Raw genomic sequence first — 23,635 nt, forward strand, 5'->3', positions numbered from 1 at the left:
AGCTGCTCGGACCTTCCCTTTAAGAGGGGAGTTGGGGTTAGGTGTGTGGTGGTGTTGGAGGGGAGGGGGGGGTAGCGTTAGGGCTGGTTCAGACGGGCGTCTGCGGAGTGTTTACCGCCAGCATTCCGGACTTGGCATTAAAGAGAACCCGAGGTGGGATTTAATTATGTTAGTGGGGCACAGAGGCTGGTTGTGCACACTAACACCAGCCTCTGTTGCCCCATGGTGTGCCTCCAGGACCCCCCTGCGCGCCGCTATACCCCCCGCAGTGCTAGCGACACACAGCGTGTCACCAGCACAATGTTTACCTCTGCCTGTCTGTTAGCGCCGCTCCCCCGCCTCCTCCGTATCGGCGCTACCCACCCGCATCCCTTCCCTTCGGCTGATTGGAGGAAAGGGACGCGGGCGGGTAGCGCCGATACAGAGGAGGCGGGGGAGCGGCGCTAACAGACAGGCATAGGGAAACATTGTGCTGGCGACACGCTGCGTGTCGCTAGCACTGCGGAGGGGATAGCGGCGCGCAGGGGGGTCTTGGAGGCACACCATGGGGCAACAGAGGCTGGTGTTACTGTGCACAACCAGCCTCTGTGCCCCACTAGCATAATAAAATCCCACCTCGGGTTCTCTTTAAACGCTCCCATTCAAGTTTGCATCAGGCTTTTACGGGCGTTTACACGAACGTGGCGTTCGGGTCCCGATTTTCCCTGGCGTTCAAGGTGCCTCTGGACGCTACATGTAGTGTTCTGGGGCGGTTAACCGCCACGGGTAATGTTCCCCTAGGGGAAGAAAAATGCCGACCGCATCCGAAAGCTATGTGAAGGCTGCTGAAAGCTCAAATGCGTAGCCGCCGCAACGCCACAGAAAGCCGGGCAGACGCCCGTGTGAACCAGCCCTTAGGCATTAGGTAGGACCCAAGTTGGGTCGAAGAGCTCAAAGAAGCTCTTTTGCATAGATAACAACTGCAGTTTCTTAACTCGTCTTGTACTGGAAAACAATATGAGACTCTATTCTTTGATACTAATGTTCTATTTCTTAGCTGTGCTACACATACAATTCTTCATCTCATAAGTTTATTTCCGCTTCAGGTGTGCTTTAAATACAGTGATAGTTTTCTGGCAACTGTAACAAAAAGTTACAGTTGCCAGTTGTTGAATAGCGAGACTAAAGGGACATTTCTAGCATTCTTCTGGGTATGTTTTCATATTTATATCTCGCGAATAGAAAGGGAAAAGAAATAATAGCGGCAGTTTTCCATCAGCCTCGCGATATAGATAATGTTGGCATTTGTGGCGGCGGTGAAAGGAAGCGGGGCGGCACGCCATTCATATCCTCACCGTAGCCTCTTTGTTAATATAAAACCTTCAGCTGTAATTCCCTGAATCCTATTCCAGATGTGTCCATGCGCTGCACAGACGTTCATTTACATGGACTGCAGACAGTCATTTTATTTTGATAAACATGTTTTTTAAGATGAATGTGTTTTGATATGTCTGGACAGAATATATTATACTTTATTAAGGGATGCCTGTCCTCCCGATGTGCTTTGTGGAATAATCCACTTTATTCCTTTCTGAGCTGGGGCTCTGCTGGCATCTTAATCAGCCTTTTACTGGAGATAAGCAAATAAAAGGCTATATAGCCATGTGCCTTCTAATAGTATTTATTCTGAGAATGTTGATTTGCTATAGCTATCATTTTCTAGATCAGTTAACCAGAAGTGCGAACGCAAATTGATTAAGTGGGAGTGAAGGGAAATCTTTGTTTTTATTAAATATAAATATTTATATGCATTCTCAAGCACAAATTGTGTGTGTTGTGGGGGTGAGTGAAAGTGATAAAAAGATAATTAAAGTTAATATAAAGTGTTTTTGCTTGATTCAATAGATTTTCTTTTTATCATATTATATTTAATTATCTGTATAGCATGGACTGAGGCATTTTCAGAGGAAATTTACAAACAATGGATAATTAATTTCACTACAGGTGAAACTTGAAAAATTAGACTATCGTGCAAAACTCCATTTATTTCAGTAATTCAACTTAAAAGGTGAAACTGATATATATGTAATAGACTCATCACATGCAAAGCAAGATATTGCAAGACTTTTTTTTTTTTTTTATCTCAGATCTTTTTTTTTTTATCCATTAGAATATTGTGATGATGTTCAATATTCTAGACTTAATGTGGCAAAGACTCAAAGTACACATAAAATTACAACAGTATGGCGCTCAACAGTAGATGTTCATAGGTCATACAAAAAGTCCGATTCACAGGCTCAAACAGCAGAGAATATTCCTAGATTATGCAAAAGTTCTGTTCACAAGCCCAATCACTTCTGTTCCCCAGTCCACCAGGAAATAAAATGGAGTCCTCCACAGATCATACAGGTTCCTTCAAAAAACAGATATACGCTCACCAGATATCCTGGCCGATCCATCCAGATGAGCAAATGCGTTTTGGTGACAACAAAGTTCGTCTTCCATCAGGTTAGGGTCCTCTTTAACTTTTGCATTCATAGACAGGAGAAAAGAAAACAAATGCAGCCCGGCAGCTCTCCTCACTTGCACAAGCACAGATTCTATAAGGACTCAAAACCACTCAACAGAGCATGAAGTGAGATGGATCTTTAATCTGGGCACCAGGGAACCCAGGGGGCTTAACTACAGATGGGATGGGAATCTGTTTGTGTGATTGCTATCCTGGGCGTGTGTGGTGTCCGGATTCAGGTCTCTCTGGTACTTTCTTTAGTTCATGGCTTTTGTCATGTGCAGGGGCGTAACTAGAAATCACTGTGCCCCCCTGCGAAAATTTGGATGCCCCTTCCCCCCCCCCCCCCCCATAGGTACCAAAAAATTGTAATGGGGCTGCGTCTCACTATAAAATAATTGTAATGGGGCAGCATTTCACCATTAAATAATCGTAATGCACCAGAAATTCATCGTAAAGTGGGCAGCATTTCACCAGAAATTAATTGTAAAGTGGGCAGCATTTCACCGTAAAATAATCGTAAAGTGGGCAGCATTTCACCGTAAAATAATCGTAAAGTGGGCAACATTTCACCAGAAATTAATCGTAAAGTGGGCAGGATTTCATCATAAAATAATTGTAAAGTGGCAGCATTTCGCCATAAACTAATCGTAAAGTGGGCAGCATTTCACCATAAACTAATCGTAAAGTGGGCAGCATTTCACCATAAAATAATCGTAAAGTGGGCAGCAGTCACCAGAAAATCGCAATGTGGGCAGCGTTCACCAGAAAATTGTACTGTGGGCAGCATTCACTAGAACATCATACAGTGTGCAGCATTCACTAGAACATCGTACAGTGGGCAGCAGTCACCAGAAAATCACAATGTGGGCAGCGTTCACCAGAAAATCGTACAGTGGGCAGCAGTCACCAGAAAATCGTACAGTGGGCAGCAGTCACCAAAAAATCGCAATGTGGGCAGCAGTCACCAGAAAATCGCAATGTGGGCAGCAGTCACCAGAAAATCGCAATGTGGGCAGCGTTCACCAGAAAATCGTACAGTGGGTAGCAGTCACCAGAAAAATCGCAATGTAGGCAGCAGTCACCAGAAAATCGTACAGTGGGCAGCGTTCACCAGAAAATCGTACAGTGGGCAGCAGGCACCAGAAAAATCGCAATGTAGGCAACAGTCACCAGAAAATCGTACAGTGGGCAGCGTTCACCAGAAAATCGTACAGTGAGCAGCAGGCACCAGAAAATAATATAGTGGGCAGCAGGCACCAGAAAATCGTACAGTGGGCAGCAGTCAACAGAAAATCGTACAGTGGGCAGCAGTCAACAGAAGATCGCAATGTGGGCAGTGTTCAACAGAAAATCGCAGTGTGGGCAGCAGTCACCAGAAAATCGTACAGTGGGCAGCAGTCACCAGAAAATCGTACAGTGGGCAGCAGTCATCAGAAAATCGTAATGTGGGCAGCAGTCATCAGAAAATCGTAATGTGGGCAGCAGTCACCAGAAAATCGTACAGTGGGCAGCAGTCACCAGAAAAATCGCAATGTGGGGGCAGCAGTCACCAGAAAAATCGCAATGTGGGCAGCAGTCACCAGAAAAATCACAATGTGGGCAGCAGTCACCAGAAAAATCGCAATGTGGGCAGCAGTCACAAGAAAAATCGCAATGTGGGCAACAGGCACCAGAAAATCGCAATGTGGGCAGCAGTCAACAGAAAATAGTACAGTGGGCAGCACCTGTAAAAAAAAAAAATAAAAAAAAAATTCACTCACCTGGCAGAAGTCTCCTCTCCTGGCCTCAGATCCCCCGACGATCCTCCTGCAGCACATCTCCTGCGAGTGCAGGGCTACGGCAAGATGGCTCCCGAAGCCCTGTACTGGAGACACAAATAGTCTCCAGAGCAGGGCTTCGGCAGCCATCTTGCCGTAGCCCTGCTCTGCCTCCCGGGAGACTGCGGCTGCGGGGAATTAACTGGCCCAGCGTCTATTAGACGCTGCGGCCAGTTCCACACCAGGCTGGGGGGGTCCCAGAATCGGCCAGCGCTCCCCCCCCCCTGCACTTGGCTGGCGGGCCCCGGAGCGGCCCCGGGCCCCCCTGCGGCTGAGGGGGTCGCATCCCCGGTGGTTACGCCGGTGGTCATGTGTTCATGCTTATATTTATGTTTACATTTATCTCTGGTTTCAAGGAGTGCGATACCATGCTTGCACTTTGTTTATTGGCGCTTTTCATTCCCTCCTCCCTTCCCCCCCCCCCTCCTCTTCTCCCTTTCCCTCTTTTTTTCCCCTTCCCTTTCCCCTTTTTGTGGGTTATGTTGATTCATTGATAATAGGTTGGTCCCCACTATCATTATGACATCTTTTTGCATGTAATCTTAAATGTATATATGTATGTTTATGTACAATATGTTGGAGCCTACTCCCCTACCACCAGGGATATTACCCTTTAATCTTTTTGGTCACCTGTTGGGTGTGGTGGTTTAGGGGGTGTGGCTTCCAGGTATTTAAGATCCTATGTATTGTATCACTTTAGCTACGACTAAGGACCCGGTAGGGTCAGAAATGCGTCAGCTTGCATGCTGTTCTATTTTTTGCCATTTTCTAGATGATTTAATAAAAAAGGACTGGTTTTACCAATGGAAGGTGTCGGAGGAATCTTTTGACCCTAGCATAACTCAGTCTTTATTATAAAATAATTAAAATCTAGTGCACTTACAATCTCTGAATTTCAATGCACATATCATAAAATCCACATGGCCAGTTTGCTTCTCCGCTGCTGCTTAGGCTCTGCCCAACTAGTTTCGTCTAATGACTAATGAGGCGATATGGCGGGAGGGCTGCTACTTCTGGAGTCCTACACAAAACGTTGATTGCTGGTCTGTGCTGGGTCAGCCAACTGAGCTGGTGAGAGGCTTGATTTAGCTGCATGAGAGTACACTAGGTGCGAAACGGGTTTTTTTTTTTAGGTGCACCGGTGTTGTGGAGGAGGAATCGAGAATCGTTTAAAACAATATCGCACTATTTCTGTGCATTTGTTTTCTTTTCTCCTGTCTATGAATGCATGAGTTAAAGAGGACCCTAACCTGATGGAAGACAAACTTTGTTGTCACCAAAACGCATTTGCTGATCTGGATGGATCGGCCAGGATATCTGGTAAGCGTATATCTGTTTTTTGAAGGAACCTGTATGATCTGTGGAGGATTCCATTTATTTCCTGGTGGACTGGGGAACAGAAGTGATTGGGCTTGTGAACAGAACTTTTGCATGATCTAGGAATATTCTTTGCTGTTTGGACCTGTGAATAGGACTTTTGTATGACCTATGAACATCTACTGTTGAGCGCCATACTGTTGTAATTTTATGTGTATTATATGAGGAAGACGCACAAAACTCCTTGGTATTAGGCGATCCAAGTCACGTAATTATCATAAGGATTATTTGCATAGAGCTACTGTGGTTGGAGCGCACAACTTTTTTTGACATTTATAAAGACTCAAAGTGGCTCTGAGCAGGGGCATAACTAGAAATCACTGGGCCCCCCTGCGACAATTTAGATGCCCCCGCTCAGGGCTGTTTTTTTGGGGGGAAGGGGGTGGCATGAGGGGAGAGCATTGACCCCCACATCGGCGGAGAGGGGGGGCCACTCTCCCCTCCCTAACCTCGGGCCTAGGTGGCAGCAGTGGCAGCAGGAACCCAGGCATACCTCTGTGTTCCACCACTGAGGTCCGATCACTAAGCCTCTGACGCTACTTCTTGTTTAAACACACTTTAAAGTGAACCTCAGGACTAAAAATCGACTCAGCAGCACTGAAAAGGCTTGGTGTTTCTTTAACATTTTCACAGCATCAGAACTTTGTTTCTATTATACAAGCCTCATTTTTAGCTGCACAGAAGAAAACTGACCAGGCTTTTTTCCCCTGATGCTGTGCAAAGCATGATGGGATTTCTGATTTTGTTGTTCTCGTTCTGCTGTTTTGGTGCAATTTTTTTTTTTTTAACATTTTGAATTTAACATTTAAAGCCTAGCGCAAGCAGCTGGGGGGGGGGGGGGGGGGGGGGTAAATCAGGACACAGGACAGTTGGAACTGTGTCTCCTGCTCCTTGTCACCTCCTTTCAGCCAAAAAGATGGCTGCCCCCATGACAAAGATGGCAGCCCCCATGAATCACAAACCTTTGCCTGTTCTTTTAAAACAGGGTGGGTAAGAGATTATATTACCTATCTATTCTAAGTAACATAACTAATGTAACTTGATGACCATATGTTTGTTTAGGCTGAAGTTCCCCTTTAAGATTTAGAGATCGGACCTCAGCATTGGAACACAGAGGAATGCCTGTGTTCCTGCCTCCGCTGTATAATTGCAGGAGGGGAGCTGGCTGAGGGGAGAGCCCGAGGTGAGGGAGGGGGGACTGTCCCCCCTCTCCGCCGATGTGGTGGCCAATGCTCTACCCTCATGCTGCGACCCCTCCTGCCCCTCAAAACAGCCCTTAAAAGGGCCCCCCCGCAGGTGCAGAGCCTGCGGCCCCTATTGTTACGCCACTGAGAGCTTCCAGCCAAAAAGCCTTCCTTACAACTATTTTATATTTCATAAAATCACCTGCAGTTTATCACATAGAAATTACTGTGAATTGGTCTTTCTTGCGAGATGCACCTTAATGTTTTAAGCGGCCCTTAAGGATCTGCATATGTGGAATGTGTGTCTTTGGAGGAAATGACTGTCAGTGATTGGAAAAGTGATGAAATGATTATTTCATGTGTGCCTGGGATTCTCTGGGGTGTTTTTTTTCTTAATATGTACTTCATTTATATAGCAATAGACAATTTCATAGTGTTTGTGTCAGTTTAATGGCTTTTACTCAATCACACAGACACATGTACTAGTGCTATTTCATACAAATCTCCAGACTAAATCTTTTACAAAGTGTGTGTGTTAAAATACCAGTACTTGTAGAGGCAAAAAGGAAACACTGTCACTGGGAGCCCGTTTTTTGGTGTACTATCGCCAGATATAATGGATAGAAAGATATGGGGAAAATATACTTACAAATATGGGTTGCTCTAAGAGGCAGCCGCTCGTATGGACATGTGGTAAGGTATCGTCCCCACTCGGTCTTTGTGAAGGGTGTATCGGTCACTGCTCCAAATAAAGGTCCACGCCACAACCAAGTTGTGGGGTGAGTACCTTACCAATGTAGGGTAGTAGAGGTAAACTAACCATGAAAGCAGGAGGCGCCCAAAAATAGAGAATACTGCAACTCTCAATACAGGTCCTTTTATTTTGTATTGAGAGGTGCAGTAAGGAGTTGATTGAGTACTAAACGGACCACTCATTTGATCAACATTTTGGAGCAATGGATTTCTGGCAGATTTAATAAAAGTGATAGAATTTTCCAATATTCAAATGGGAAAGTTGATAAGCGCATGACCCCCTTTATCCAGCCGACTTTCTGATTGGGGACAATCAGGGCTGTGGAGTCGGAGTCAAGGAGTCAGAGCAATTTTGGGTACCTGGAGTCAGAGTTGGTGGTTTCAGTAAACTGAGGAGTCGGAGTGGGATGATTTTTGCAGGACTGTAGAGTCGGTCCTGACTCCTCAGTCTATGAAACCACCGACTCCAGGTACCCAAAATTGCTCCGACTCCTTGACTCCAACTGCTTAGTCTAATTTTTACAAAGGCTATGGATTTGGTTCAAAAATCATCCGACTCCGACTACTCAGTTTATTGAAACCACCGACTCCAGGTACCCAAAATTGACTCCTTGACTCCGACTTTACAGCCCTGGATTTTTGTACCATATTCATAGCCTTTGTAAGAATTAGACTAAGGAGTGGGAGTCGAAGCAATGTTGGGTACCTGGACTCCACAGCCCTGGGGACAATACTGCTGAGGAAGAACGTCTAGCACTGAATATCTGGCTATATCTTCTGTCGGATGGAAACGGTTTTCTTTTTGCGGCTGATTTTATGATAAATCCTTCAGTAAATATAATAAATTCACGATCTGCCTAGATTTCTCCCTCTTTCGGATCTGTCTCATTTGCATTTAATTGAGAAGGAAATGTAAACATGTGGAACCGTATGAGCTCCCTGCTGTGTGTGAAGTGGTCTCTTCCTGGAAGTTCAGCTGTAGGTAAAGTATACTTTAGATGGGCTCGGGGACGTGATTTGCAACCGCTGAGCAGTTCAGTTTTTTTTTTTTGTGATGCAACAAACGTTTCCTAAAATTCCCATCTGCAGCAGCCTCATTCTGCTTGCCTTGCCACCCACTTATTTGGCATCTGTCCTCCTTTCTGTTTTGGAACTGTCAGTGTTATTTGCTCATTATTTAAATTTGCATGATGTGAAGTACAAGCTGATGAAAATAATATAAAACAATTACTGCTGTATGCTTTGTTTTATTCATGTTGGTTTCTATTAATTATATATAATGGATGCAAAAAGGTATGGGGATTGTTACTTTTTTGTTTCTTTTTTGCTATGGAAGTTTGTTGACAAAAGGTTATTCAATATTTGATGCAGTGTTTACAATAGGCAACAGAGCATGGGCAGATTATATTATTACATATAAATAGGACAGATTATATTATTACACATTTTATATAGCACAGACACATTTTTCTGCAGGGCTTAAAGGGATACTGTAGGGGGGTCGGGGGAAAATGAGTTGAACTTACCCGGGGCTTCTAATGGCCCCCCGCAGACATCCTGTACCCACGGAGCCACTCACCGATGCTCCGGCTCCGCCTCCGGTTCACTTCTGGAATTTCAGACTTTAAAGTCTGAAAACCACTGCGCCTGCGCAGCTGCATCCTCGCTCCCGCTGATGTCACCAGGAGTGTATTGCACAAGCCCAGTATGGTCTTTGGTCTGCGCAGTACGCTCCTGGTGCCATCAGCGGGAGAGAGGACACGGCAATGCAAGCGCAGTGATTTTCTAACTTTAAAGTCAGAAATTCCAGAAGTGAACCGGAGGCGGGGAGGGAGCATCGGTGAGTGGCTGCACGGGCACAGGATGTCTGCAGGGGTCCGTTAGAAGCCCCGGGTAACTTCAACTCATCCCCCCCCCCAACCCCCCTACAGTATCCCTTTAAAGAGGAATTTTTTTTTTTTTTTATTTTTTTTTTACAATACTAATTTATAGATTATTTAGTCAGTGTAAAATCGTTTCTCTCCCTGATTTAAATTTGGCAATGTATCAATGGTGCTGACATCTTTAGTCCTGCTACGTGATCTGTACGGAATGCTCGTTACTGAGAGTTCTGTGCACAGAGGGCTTGCTTGGCAGTTGGAAACGACCATTATTTCCCACAATGCAATGAGTTTTACAGCCAGGAAACTGTCAGGGCCATTGTCATGACTTCACACAATGGGAGGGGTTTCAGCACAATATCAGCCATATAGACCCCCCTGATTATCTATTTCAGAAAAGGTAAAGTTTTCTTGTGGGAAAGCGGGTATCATCTACTGATTGGGATGAGGTTCGGTGCCTATACACCAGTCGGTTTTCTGTAGTAGAGTCGATCACTGTGACCGAATCTGTCTGAGATCGATGCCCCAACATGCCCACCCAAATTGATAGATTTTTTTTCAGGAAATTTATCGAAATTATAGGTCCAACAATAGGTAAAATCTCGCTCGTTTGATAGATTTCTAATACATTTGAAGCTTAAATCTATTAAAAATTGTTTTGCTGTGTGTGGCAGGAATAGATCCCTCTCTGATCAGAGAGGAATCTGTATATTGGGTATGTTGGGTGGCCGTCTATTAATAAATGGCCACCTTAACATATTGTAGAACATGCAAGTCAAAACCACTAACTGTCCCACAGTAGAATGGTAACACAAGTGAAGAAACACGGCTCACGCCTATAGCATAGATGATTGCAGTAACATAGTGCTGGGCACCTGAAGCACCAGTTCAGTGTAGAATTGCTCAACAATGGATCCACACTTATAATAAGGAATTGCAAAACATACCTTGTATACTCGTGTATAAGCCTAATTTTTCGGCATAAAAAACGTTACTCCCTTTGGCTTATATGTGTTAGTGGATCAGAACAGATGGTGGAGCAGGTTTTGTTACTGGCAGAGGAGTGTAAGGATCGTGCACTAGTGATCCTGCTCTTGCCAGCTGACTCCCTGCTCTGTTAGTGCCCCCATTCCCTGCAACATGGTGTGCAGTGTGCGCTGCTCAAGACTACCTGTGTTCCTTGGCTTGTGCAGCGTAGTGTGCAAGCAATGTGTCAGCGGTGCAATGATCAGATATTATTCCTGTGTGGCAATTGCTGTCTCATATCTATGGCGCCATCTGGTGGCATCTTGAGACACAGTTGTATCATCCTTGGGGTACATCTGGCTATGGGGAGGGGGGCTGACTTGAACTGAGGCCATATCTGGCTACTGGGGAGGGGGCTATACTGGTGAGGGGAATTATATGCCAGTCAATCACTTTTTCCTGGTTTCTGAGGGAAAAGTGGATACCACGGCTTATTTACGGTTGGCTTATATGCAAGTATATACTGTATTTATTGCCAGATGTATCTCAATAAACATGTGCGCAAACCTCTAAATCGCAGGCTGACACATCTCAAAACTAATTGTAAGGTTTGAAGGGTGGTGCACTCACAGGGGCAACCTCTGAAGAGGAAACATCCCCCCCAACCAGAAACAAAATGGGGATCTGTATACATAAAAACAGCATACAGGATATAATATAATTGATTTTAGGAGAACTCCACCCCAGCCCTTTCCCTGATCATGTATGGGTGTGTTGTGACATTAGAGTCATTCTAATTCCTTGGCCATAATCTTTAACAACCTAAAATGGAATTATAACACTGTCCCCCTCATCAAGAAAGCCCAAAAGAGGATGTACCACCTATGGAAGCTGAAAAAATTTGGCCTACCACAGAAATTAAAGTGGATCCGAGGTGAACTTTTACTCATTGAATAATTGTGTTCCTTTCCTATTGTTTATAGAGCATTCCTCAAGCCAAATACTTTTTTGTTTTTGTTTTAATACTTTAATTCCCTACAAACTAAACCACGCCCACAGGTTTTCAGAGAGCCTTGGCAGTAGCAAGGGCTCATGGGAGCTCAGTCTGGGCAGGAGGAGGAGGAGATGTTATTAGCCATTGATTTCAGAGGCAGAGGGGAGAAGGGAGGAGGGGGAATTAGGTTTTTTTCACAGGATGAGTGCTCAAGATACAGATAAGCCTGCCTCTGTGTAATTTTTATAAACAACATGGCTGCTGTCATTGTATCACAGGAAGAAATAATCATTTTCTATTAAAGCTGTTCGCAGCTAGATTTGCTGCATAAACTTTAGATAAGATATATAGACAAGTTACTTGTTATAGATAGTTTTTCTCAGATCCGCTTTAATGGTGCAGTCTATACTGCAACCATTGAATCCATCATGACATCATCTGACTGTCTGGTTCGGCTCATTCTTCGTACGTGAGAATAATTAGCTGCAGCTTACCTTCCCTGCAGGACATTTATGCTAGCAGGTACAGAAAGAGAATGACTAAGATTGCCTCTGACCCCTCTCACTCAACCCACTCCATCTTCCAACTTCAGTCTTAAGGGGTGAGACACCAGTCAGTTCTAAGAAAAAATCCAGGCACAACTTTTTCCCTCAGGCGGTAGCCCTGCTTAAAGGGACTCCGAGCAGTGCAGAAACTATGGAAAGATGCATATCATTTTAAAGCTCTTTTTCTCCTCTTTCCAATGATATATAAACCACCACCCTTCGTCTTTTAGTTTTCGCTATTTTCGCGATTGAAATTGCCGCGGCCGCGAAAATAGAGAAAACTAAAAGGTGTAGGGCAACGATTTAGGTGTCGTCAGAAAGAGGAGAAAGAGAGCTTTAAAATGATTAACCATTGCTGGGGCCATGCTTATCTATGAGGAACATCATTTGATTTTTGTTGAGAGGAACTGAAGGTGTAGTGAGTTTTTACACAGGAATTCCTGTTTTTTCAACTGAGTGATCACTCTAACTCATTACCCCCTGGGCGCGTGAATGGATGTGCGGTGTGTGCGGTGAGTTTGAAGGTCGGCCGACCTCATTGCAGGCATTGTACCTTTTAGTGGAATTTATTTCCTTTTAAACTGTGGAATGTAACAATAAAATGTATATGTTTATAATTTAGTTAGCACACTTGCTTTCCTTGGAGTGTACTCCTCCTCCAGTTTATCCTTAATGATCCTTTGATTCTTATCTTTGGAGGAGACACCCCAATATGTGATTACCTGTGACCAGCGCTTAGTCCCCGTTAGGATATATACCCAGCTGTTTAGGGTTAAACTGGACACACAGTCCTGGGGACCAATAGCCTGTCCTTTTAGTGGAGTGGTGCATTTATATTGGATCAGGCTACAATGCTACGGTGGGATGCTCTGGTCTCGCAGGTGGAGAGGGACTGTTCTAAGACGCAGAGCTCAAGGGATGGACAGCAATTAATAAACAGTGCTTTTCGTAAACTCACCAAACTGTACGAGAAAAAGTCCAGGATTTGGTGGAATATCCGTTATAATAAACTCTATCTAAGTGATCATTTTGCACCTTTGTGGCTTAGGTTCCAGGTGTTCCCCCATAGAAAAAATTTAAACGACGAGTTTAAAAAGAGGTGGGAACAAAATTTTGAGGCCTGTGCCGAAACCTGCCTAACGCTCATGAATGAGCTTGACGAATCAGATCTGGAATCTACGGAAAGTGAAATAGTGCGCATTTCCGAGTCCCTCAAGGATCTAAGTGCAGATCCGTTGTATAAAAAACGCAGCTCTGATTTGGAGAGCCATATTAGCAAGTTTAACAAGGAGTTAGTTGTCGCTCGCGATCAAAAAGTTCTGAGGGACAGGACGGCGTACAAAATTGGGACTGCTTACAGGTGGGGGATCAAACGCCCTTTTCCTGGTAGACCTAAGCCATTGGGTGCTAAAGATCCAGTACAACCACCAGCGGTAGAGGAATCTGATTCCTCGGTGAGTGGGTCAAGCAGGGCGGAGTCACAAAGTTCAGGCTCGGCCAAAAATAGTGCAGGGCGGTATAATACTAGATCTAGATCTAAAGAAAGGAAAGAGAAGAAAAAGAAGCCTGTTCAACAGGCTAGCAGGAGGAGACATAGTCAGTCATGCACTTCACCGGAGGAAGAGGAGCCGGGTGTTTCGGGGGGCTCCCGAAGATCTGGCGCTGGTGGTGGGGACTCTGCATCGTCCTCTGTTATTCCTTTTTTAGGACAGACTCACCCGGGGATATGAAAACGGATTATGATTTAAATGATGTTTCTGCCCAGGAATTGAATCCTTTACAGGTTATCAATCTAACAGGTATCCAACTACCTACAACGGTGGTCGCACTTCTGTCCAGGGGGTTGGGCTTTTGCCCGACCCACAATATGGACAGATTTGAGGTTATCACCGATTTTCACATCTTTGGCAGAAAGATCCTTCTACAGTCCTTGTTTGCTAACAAGGAAATGAATCGCACAGTGGTTCCCCCGGGTGAGGTCTGGACGGACGACGATTTACGAGCCCTCGCCATCCTCGAGGAATTGGAGATGAATCCTGAAAGTCGCACGTTACCTGGTGTGGAAACGATGGAGGGGGCACGTTTGGCTCCTCCCGTCTATTTGCCACACTTGGCGGACGTGGGTCTGAGGAATAGATCTGCCAAGTTTCCCCCCTTCTCATTAAATCCAAGTCTGAAGACATTTATGCAGGTTGTTGAGGAGGATCTGTTGAAGATCAGAGTGGGGACACCCCTCAAGACGAATCTGTCTGAACAGGAAGCTGCGGCACTTGATATGCTTAGAGAGCAAAAGGAGTGGATAATCAAACCCTCCGATAAGGGGGGGAATGTGGTTATCATGACCAATTCCGATTACAGAGATATGTGTATGGATCTCTTGGGGGATAGGCGATGTTACATGAGGGTACCCATGTCGAGGGCCACCAGATGCCAAGGTGACCTTGAGGCCCTTATTGACGATGCAGTACATCGCAATGTGATCAATGAGGAGACTAGTCAATTCTTAAAGGTATCGAGACCTATTACCCCTACATTTTACGCCTTACCTAAGTTACATAAACGGTTGATCAAACCCCCCGGACGCCCAATAGTATCGGGCAGGGGCTCACTCACGGAAAAAATCAGCATTTATCTGGACAGGCATCTGCAACCGCATGTACAAACTTTGCCATCATATGTTAGAGACACTTTACATTTACTTCAAATTGTTAACGGTCTGCAGGTCCCTGCTGGTACATTACTGGTGGCCCTCGACGTGGAGGCCCTCTATTCGAGCATCCCCCATGATCGAGGCATTAATGCCGCCGGCACTTTTCTTAGTGAATTGAGCATCTCGCGTGCGGCTCACAACGGTTTTTTGTTATCATTGTTGGAATTTTTGCTTTCTAACAACATTTTCGTTTTTGAGGGGACCCACTACCTCCAGGTGCAGGGTGCGGCGATGGGGACCACTTGTGCCCCGTCATACGCTAACCTGTACCTGGGGGTGTGGGAGCGGGGGATCTTCTCTGATGAGTCCATGTCGATGTACGTGTGCCACATTGAGTCGTGGCACAGGTACATCGACGACATCTTGCTTTTCTGGACAGGTGGGCGCGATCTGCTGGTCGAATTTGTACGTCGTCTCAACAATAATGATTACAATCTACGATTTACGTTCCAGGATGATACCATGTCTATCCCCTTCCTTGATCTGAGGATCTCCATCGATGCTAATGGCTACGTCTCCACTTCCCTTCATAGGAAGGAGACGGCCACCAATTCATTGTTGAGAGCTGATAGCTTCCACCCCTCGCATACTGTCAGGGGGGTTCCCACCGGACAGTATCTGAGGGTGCGTAGGAATTGTTCAGAGGAAGCAACATTTGAAACTGAGGCCAGGGATCTACGTTGTAGATTTAGGGAAAGGGGATATCGTGATGTCCACCTGAGACGAGCATATCAGCGTGCAGCGCACGCCGACCGCGATGCCCTAATAGGGGCACAACAACATTCCAAACTCTCTAATAACGAGGTACGTTTTTGTACCAGATTCACCGTCCAGCATGGCTTGATAATGGATGCTTTGAAGCGTCATTGGTACATCTTAAAAAATGATCCCAAATTAGGTCCCCTGGTCCCGGACTCTCCGATGGTCTCCTATAGGAGGGCTCCGTCCTTGAGAGACCTACTTGTTAATAGCCACTTCTCAGGCATCACGGAGACCGCCAGACACTGTAAGGTTACTGGAACCTACAGATGTGGAGGGTGCACTATCTGTCAGTTCATGCAGGTTGGAAGAGTGGTAGAACTGCCTGATGGCAGGTCCTGGACCCTTTCCCACTTTGTGAATTGTGATACTATCCTGGTTGTTTACCTCTTGGTCTGCCCGTGTGGGGCGTTCTACGTGGGCAAGACCAAGAGGGAACTTAGGAGACGTATCAATGAGCATATCACTAAAATTAAAAGTAAAAAACTAGAAGCTTTAACACCAGTGGCATCCCACTTTAAGACCGTCCATGGGGGTAGATATAAAGACCTGAGAGTTATCGGTCTGGATCGGATTCACACCAACATACGTGGTGGGGATTTTGACCGATTGGCCCTCCAGCGTGAGGCACGCTGGATATTTGATTTAAAGGCTACTGTTCCTCCGGGACTGAATGACTCACAGAGCTATGCCTCCTTCCTGCCTCAGTAATTTGCTGTTTTGGTCCCTTGTGCTCTGCGTCATGTGGCATTCCCCTCCGTTAAGTCGGCGGGGTGCCACCTTTGAGCTGTGCCTTTTTCTCCCTGTGGGACTGAAGCTTGACCCCTTCCTTCCCCCCTTCCTTTTCATCTTTGGCATTGTGGCCCCACATGCATCATTGGCCTCTGTTTTTTCATATTGAGTGTTCATTTACATAGTTGCAGGGTATTTTCCCTGGAGGTGACATGGACGCTTGTCTGTATGTCGCCCTTACTTTTCTTTTGAATAAACACTTTCCCCATTCTCCTATATTTGGGTTTAATGGAATTTTGTAGGCCCTATCCACCTTTTCATTATTGACACTTTGTCTATTTATATGATGTGCCGCCCAGTGCTGTTGGCCGCCCACCCATTCCTGCTTGCACGGCATTTGCTGTTTGCAGGCGTATGGGCGGGATGACCGATAGAAGCTGATTGGCCGAATACTTGTATGTATAGGAAGTGTGCACCCATTGATGTGTATGACTGACACGCCCCCTTGAGAAAGCCGGAAGTCTACCGGCGAAACATGTCGGGTTCCTGGCGTTTTGGTACGGCCTGCCTGGAGTAGCTGTCTTCTGCCACCGCAGCCGCCTGACACCTTCACCGCATCCTCTCTCATACTCCGCAGTGCGGATTCCTGACTCCATCTCCCGCACGGCGTGGACTTCCCACCGTGCATACTCGGATCTGCACTGGTCGGACTCATACAGTTTTCAAGCTATAGCACGGCGAATCCCGGTCTCAGCACCATCAGCCAGGAGGCATTTCACTGGCAGTTTCACAGCGGCTCTACTTGGCTCGTCTGGAGTATACACGCTTGCTAAGCTGGAACATTTTCATGACGCTGACACCGTGGAGCCGGTAGAGTATGTTTACAATCTCTATGCATGCATCATGCCGCTTATGCTGTTACCTTGAACTGGCTTGCGAGTGGAGCCTGCTTCCTTTCTCCTTCTTCTGCTACATCGCTTGGATTGCCATTGCTTGATTAACCATTGCTGGGGCCATGCTTATCTATGAGGAACATCATTTGATTTTTGTTGAGAGGAACTGAAGGTGTAGTGAGTTTTTACACAGGAATTCCTGTTTTTTCAACTGAGTGATCACTCTAACTCATTACCCCCTGGGCGCGTGAATGGATGTGCGGTGTGTGCGGTGAGTTTGAAGGTCGGCCGACCTCATTGCAGGCATTGTACCTTTTAGTGGAATTTATTTCCTTTTAAACTGTGGAATGTAACAATAAAATTTATATGTTTATAATTTAGTTAGCACACTTGCTTTCCTTGGAGTGTACTCCTCCTCCAGTTTATCCTTAATGATCCTTTGAGCTTTAAAATGATATCCATCAAGCCATAGTTATATTGTATTACACAGGACGACACTTTCCCCAGTGTCAGCAGCTCCATTCTGCTGAATGCAGCTGCTGACTTTGACAAAAAGTCGCCCTGTGTAATACAATATAACTATGGAAAGATGAATATCACTTTAAAGCTCTCTTTCTCCTCTTTCTGACGACACCTAAATCGTTGCCCTACGCCTTTTAGTTTTCTCTATTTTCGCGATCGAAATCGCGGCCGCGGCAATTTCAATCGAGAAAATAGGGAAAACTAAAAGGCGTAGGGTGGCGATTTATATATCATTGGAGAGAGGAGAAAGAGAGCTTTAAAATGATGTGCATCTTTCCATAGTTTCTGCACTGCTCGGAGTCCCTTTAATGCTAAACCAGGTTATTCATCCAGCACAAACCGTAATTTTGAAACTGCTAGGACTTGAAAGCTTTACAGAACTTGAAAATAAATGCTTTTTTTCCCCTGATTTCCACCATTCTATCTCCTTTACAGTCCTTGATGTGTAATATCTATTGTCTGTCCCCGCATCAGATTTTCTGTGTCCATAAAGCAACTGCCAAGTCATATTCCTGTTAAGTGCAAACTTATTTGGCCAAATGAATTCTGATTATTTTTTTGGATAATAATGAAGATTGTTCTGATTTGATACACGGAGAAGCTAGAAGAATCTAGAGAATCTAGAAGACTATCATCATTATTTATTTACTGCAATTGCTTCTTACTCTGTAAATGTATTGAGGTAAACAAGGGTCTAGCAGGAAATGGCATTTGTTGCCTCTTCCATCACTTTATATTGAGGAACCTTGAGAACCTTCCTTGTCACCTCAGCTTCTACAAGTGGCAGCAGGCTGATGCTCATCAGTGTCATTGTTACTTTTCTCTTGCAAGAAAGAGCCTGAAAGACAATTAGAGGAGTTGAATGTTACCCCTACTTCAGGCTGGAGCTGGAGACCAGATGGTGATCTAGCATGATGACAGGCGCCACACTGCTCCTCATCTATGTCAGAGACAGCTTGCCTCATGATTAAACGTGGCTGTGTAAATTACAGCAGCCAATAACATTTTCGCTTTTACTGTAGTTTTATAGTCAAACTTAAATAAACAAAAAGAAATAAACTGGAGTCAAAATTAAATAAAAAAAATAAACTGGAATAGTAATTAAGGGCCCTTTTCCACTTGCAAGTGCGATCGGCAAAATGGTTGCGATCTGCTTTTTGAAGCAGATCACAGCTAGTGGAAAAAGGGCCCTGAGCTAAAATGGGTCAGCTGAATGAGACTAGGAGCACATGGCAATGAGGAAAGCCAGGAGTTTTCTGCATTGTGCGGTTTTGTGTCTGCTTGCGTTTCACATTTGCATCTTTCATACATTTTTTCTGCATTTGCTTTTTGTTTTTGTTTTTTGTATTTTCCCTTTTTTCAGTGGAGTGAAATATAGTATCTTATTTTATCAAAATGCATGTATAAACGCAGTCCTCTGTGTGACCTTGTTCAGATTAGAAATCACCAGCTCAATCGCAAGCGCTAAGCGCTTTTGTGAGTGCATTCCCCAGAGCTTTCTGGGTGATTTGCACTTCTTTAAAGAAAACCTGAACTGAAAATGAAAAGTCAAAATAAGCATACACAAGTCATACTTGCCTTCCATGTAGTCTACTCCTCAGTGTCTTTCTCCTCTCCCGTGTCCTATTTGTTCACTGTGATAAAGGGAATTTTCCGTCCTCCATTTTGAAAATGGCCATTATCTATAACAGCTTTCTGGTCAGCACACAGTTAATCTGTAACATCGCCCACTTGAGCCATAGGGAAACAGACATTACCTGGTACATCAGTTTTTTCCTCTCAGCTATAACTGACAGCAACTGATATTTTACTAACAGCAACTGATATTTTACTGACAGCAACTGATATTTCAAATCTGACAAAATATTGTCAGAACTGGAAGGGATCACTGTAAAGGTGGCCACTAACGATACAATCTTTTTCATCCAATTTTACCAAATCTATGTAGTATAAGGTTAAACTGAGTAAATACATTGAATGGATCAGTTAGGCAGTTACCTTATATTACATAGAAATGGTAAGATTGGATGAAAAAGATTGCACAGTTAGTGGCCAGCTTTAGAAGAAAATGGTGAGCTTCTGAGAGGAACTGATGGCAAGGTAACTATGCAATGTTCATTTGAAGTTATCTCATGTGTTTACTTTAAATATTTTTACTCAGTACAGGTTCTCTTTAAGCGCTTTTATAAGCACTTTTCAATTTTTTTATTTTTTTTTCACTTCCTGGTGACAATCAGGAAGTGAACTCTTTGACCTGGAACTGATTAATTACAATGTATTTTTTTTTTAAAAAGCGCACACCAAATTGCTTTGCACCACGCTTTGCAACTTTGCAATTTTCTTATGCCTTGCATTGAAGCGCAAACGCTCTAGAAATGGTGCAGGAACTAAGTTTGCGCTCGGAAACAAAGCTCATCGCTCGTGTGAGAACACTCATATAGGGCTGCATTGCACAATCGCTTTTAAAGCGATTTTAAAAAATTGCCAGCAAAAACACTAATACTCTTAAAGGCCTAAATTCACTAAGCAGTTTAGACTAGTCTACAGTTGGTTTTTAGTCTACTGATGGTTTGGTGTAATGTTTTAGACCTGTTTTTAGACCTGGTCTAACATTCAGTAATTACTTAAAGGGGCACTACAGCGAAAAACTGTAAAATGTAAAATATGTGCAAACATATACAAATAAGAAGTACATTTTTTCCTGAGTAAAATGAGCCATAAATTACTTTTCTCCCATGTTGCTGTCACTTACAGTAGGCAGAAGAAATCGGACAGAAGTGACACGTTTTGGACTAGTCTATCTCTTCATAGGGGATTATCGGCAAGGCTTTTATTCTTTATAAAGATATTCCCTAAAAAGGATTTAAACAATGATGCTGGATAGCCTCCCAGCTCGCTACACAGTTTTTAGCAGTTGGACAGAGCAACTGCCATTCACTAAATGCTTTTGAAAATAAATATATCTCTAAGAATCCCCTATAAAGAGATGGACTAGTCCAAAACCTGTCACTTCTGTCAGATTTCTACTTCCTACTGTAAGTGACAGCAACATAGGAGAAAAGTAACTGATGGCTCATTTTACTCTGGACAAAATGTACTTCTTATTTGTATATGTTTGCACATATTTTAAAATTTTAGTTTTTCGCTGTAGTGCCCCTTTAATGCACAAAGACAAACCAGTAACCACGCCCACTTTTTCTGACAGAGATTAGACCAGCTGATTTCTGTAGGTAAAGTAATTCTGTGAGGTATTTTAGAAATGAGAATGGAACCTTTTGAATTAATTATGCAGGAGTTGAATTGTATGCAGAGGAGAGCTCATCAAAGGAGAAGGATGTCAGTCAAAGCTACTCGTTTGTGAATTGCATCTTTTGATCATTTCCCCTGCTTTACCCACCTAATTACCAAATGGTTCAGACCAGGTCTAAAACATTTGGTAATAGTGAATTCCCCTTTGACGCAACTGACCAAACCATCAGTAGACTAAATACCATCTGCAAATTAGTCTAAACTGCTTAGTGAATTGAGGCCCAGTGTCAACAAGCCCTGTCTCCATTAACATGTTGGGGACTGACGTAGGTTAAATCTACGTCCAGCAGGTGGTGCTGCCGCCCTGACTGGACGTTGATTTAACGTCCGTGGTAACGAACCGCCCCAATGAGATTGTGCGCACCGGAGAGGGGATATTAAGCTGTCATATGACAGCTGACATCTCCCCTCAGTGATCAGCAGCCAATGCGTATGGCTGCTGATCACGTGATCACTACGATCGCCGGCGGATCGTAGTGATCACTTTGACAGCGGCGGCGGGGGGGGGGGGTCGAAGAGGTTCCACTCGCCTCCCTGCCGTTCCAGCGACGATTGGCGCCCCCCTCTGCTTTGACTGGCATCTCTGCTCCTAATGCCACTCAGTTCCGGGTCCCGGCTTGATGACGTCATCAAGTCGCGACCTGGAACTGAGCGACAGTAGGAGCATAGATGACGGCTGAAGAAGAGGGGGCTACTGCGGCTCATCGCTGGAGCCTGGAAGGTGAGTGATGACTTCTGGCGAAAGGGGGGACAACTGCCACCATGGGGGGGGCACTGCCCTGCCAGCCACAGAGGGGATCCGGCCACCTGACCCCCCCAAACGTGTGCAGCCCCACGCCCCCCGCAAAATGTCTGGTCCTTAAGGGGGGTTAGGCGGCCGGTCCCAAAATAGTTAAAAACAAATTATGTGTGTTTTACATGCGTTTTTGAGAAATATGCAGGAAGTTGTGCATTTTGAGAAACGCACATATATGCGTCTTTTCATTTGGCACATAGACTTTAATTTGTGGGCAAAAAGCTAGCGTTTTCCACAACGCTAACTATTCTGGCTAGTGTGCTCCTTGTCTGAAGTAATAAACTTTTATCTGGTTGACATGTTGCTGTTTAAATTCCCTGAAATTGAAAGTCTTGAACAGTTTTGGAGCAAAAACTCTTTTGATCCTCTTCTGTGCACATACTACACTAAAGAGGCCTGTTGGTGCCCTTTTTTTGTTTTCATTTTTGGGAAGTTTATTCCACATTCTCCTCTCCTCCAATTTTTTTTTTTAATCAATTGTCTTTTTTATTGAAAACAAAAAGATAGCATACATAATAAAACAGTTTATGAGATATACGCTCCATTGAAATAGCGAACTGGATGAATGCCCTCACGTAGAAACCAAAATATACAGGAAATATGTATCCCATTAGGTCATACATGTCAAACTCCAGTCTGTGGGCCAAATCTGGCCCTCTGAGCCATCAGATTTGGCCCTCAGGAGTTTTTCCCAATTTGCATTATGTCTGGCCCATTTGGGATCCCAAGAGAATCTATATTAGAGGGTAAGCCCTAGATCACCAGGGATCGTATAAGGCGGGGGAATGCACTAGGTACCAGGGAACTGCATAGGGGCGGAGGGGGGCACTAGACACCAGGGAACTGTATAGGGGAGGGAGGCAGGGCCACTAAACCTCAGGGAATTGTATAGGGAAGGGAAGAGGGCCACTAGACAGCAGAGAACCATATAGGGGAAGGAGGGGGGCACTACACACTAAGGCCTAGTGCACACCGGAGCGTTTCCGCTGCGGTTTGCGATCTGCTTGCGGGTGCGGATCCGCTTGGGTAATGTATTTCAATGGGCTGGTGCACACCAGAGCGGGAGGAGTTTTGCAGAAACGCATACTCCCGGGCTGCTGCAGATTTTGGATTGCGGAGGCATTTCTGCCTCAATGTTAAGTATAGGAAAATCGCAAACCGCTCTGAAAAACGGCACTTCAGAGCGGTTTGCCAGACATTTTTGGTACAGTAGCTGTTCAGTAACAGCTTTACTGTAACAATACATTAAATCTACTACAACAAAACCGCAAAACGCTAGCTGAAACGCTACAGAAAAATAAGAAAAAGCGTTTTTTCAAAATCTGCTAGCATTTTGCGGATCTGCTAGCGGGTTTTGGTGTGCACTAGGCCTCAGGGACTGTATAGGGGTTGGAGGGGGGCACTAGATACCAGGGAACTTTATAAGGGAGAGAGGTGGACACTAGACATTGAGGTTGGCCTGTGACTTGGTCCCAGAGCTCAGGTTTGGCCTACTTTGTATTTGAGTTTGACACCCCTGCATTAGGTACGGTATATAGTAAAAACTAAAAATAAAGAAATATAAAAACTATACAGTCAACCCTGTAGAACCAATAGGTTAACTACTCAGCAAACAGAAATAGATGCAGAAGAGAAAACTAATACGATATTAACAAAAGAAATACAAATCAAGCCATATAATATATAAAGAAAACAAAACAAACAAAATGACTCCAGTTTTTTATTTTATTTAGACAGTTATCCAAATAGTAGACTGACTTTCTCCCTTCTGTATTTTCACAATTTGGATAACCCTGTCCCTTTGAAATTTCTGCCTCGGCACTGTTTGATGAGGGATTCATATACCTTGATTTTTTTTTTACGTTTGCCCTTGTTAGACTAATAGATGGCTTGCCAGTTAAAACATC

At 44.5% G+C, this 23,635-nt stretch overlaps 1 protein-coding gene across 2 annotated transcripts in view; it reads left to right on the forward strand.

The window, feature by feature from the left end:
• The window catches only part of IPO11 (importin 11), a 604,534-nt gene that overhangs the window by 65,381 nt on the left and 515,518 nt on the right, over nt 1-23,635 (forward strand). The window lies entirely within an intron of this gene.

This window comes from Hyperolius riggenbachi, chromosome 1 (assembly GCF_040937935.1).
Source record: "Hyperolius riggenbachi isolate aHypRig1 chromosome 1, aHypRig1.pri, whole genome shotgun sequence".
In the NCBI taxonomy this organism is placed as follows: Eukaryota; Metazoa; Chordata; class Amphibia; order Anura; family Hyperoliidae; genus Hyperolius; species Hyperolius riggenbachi.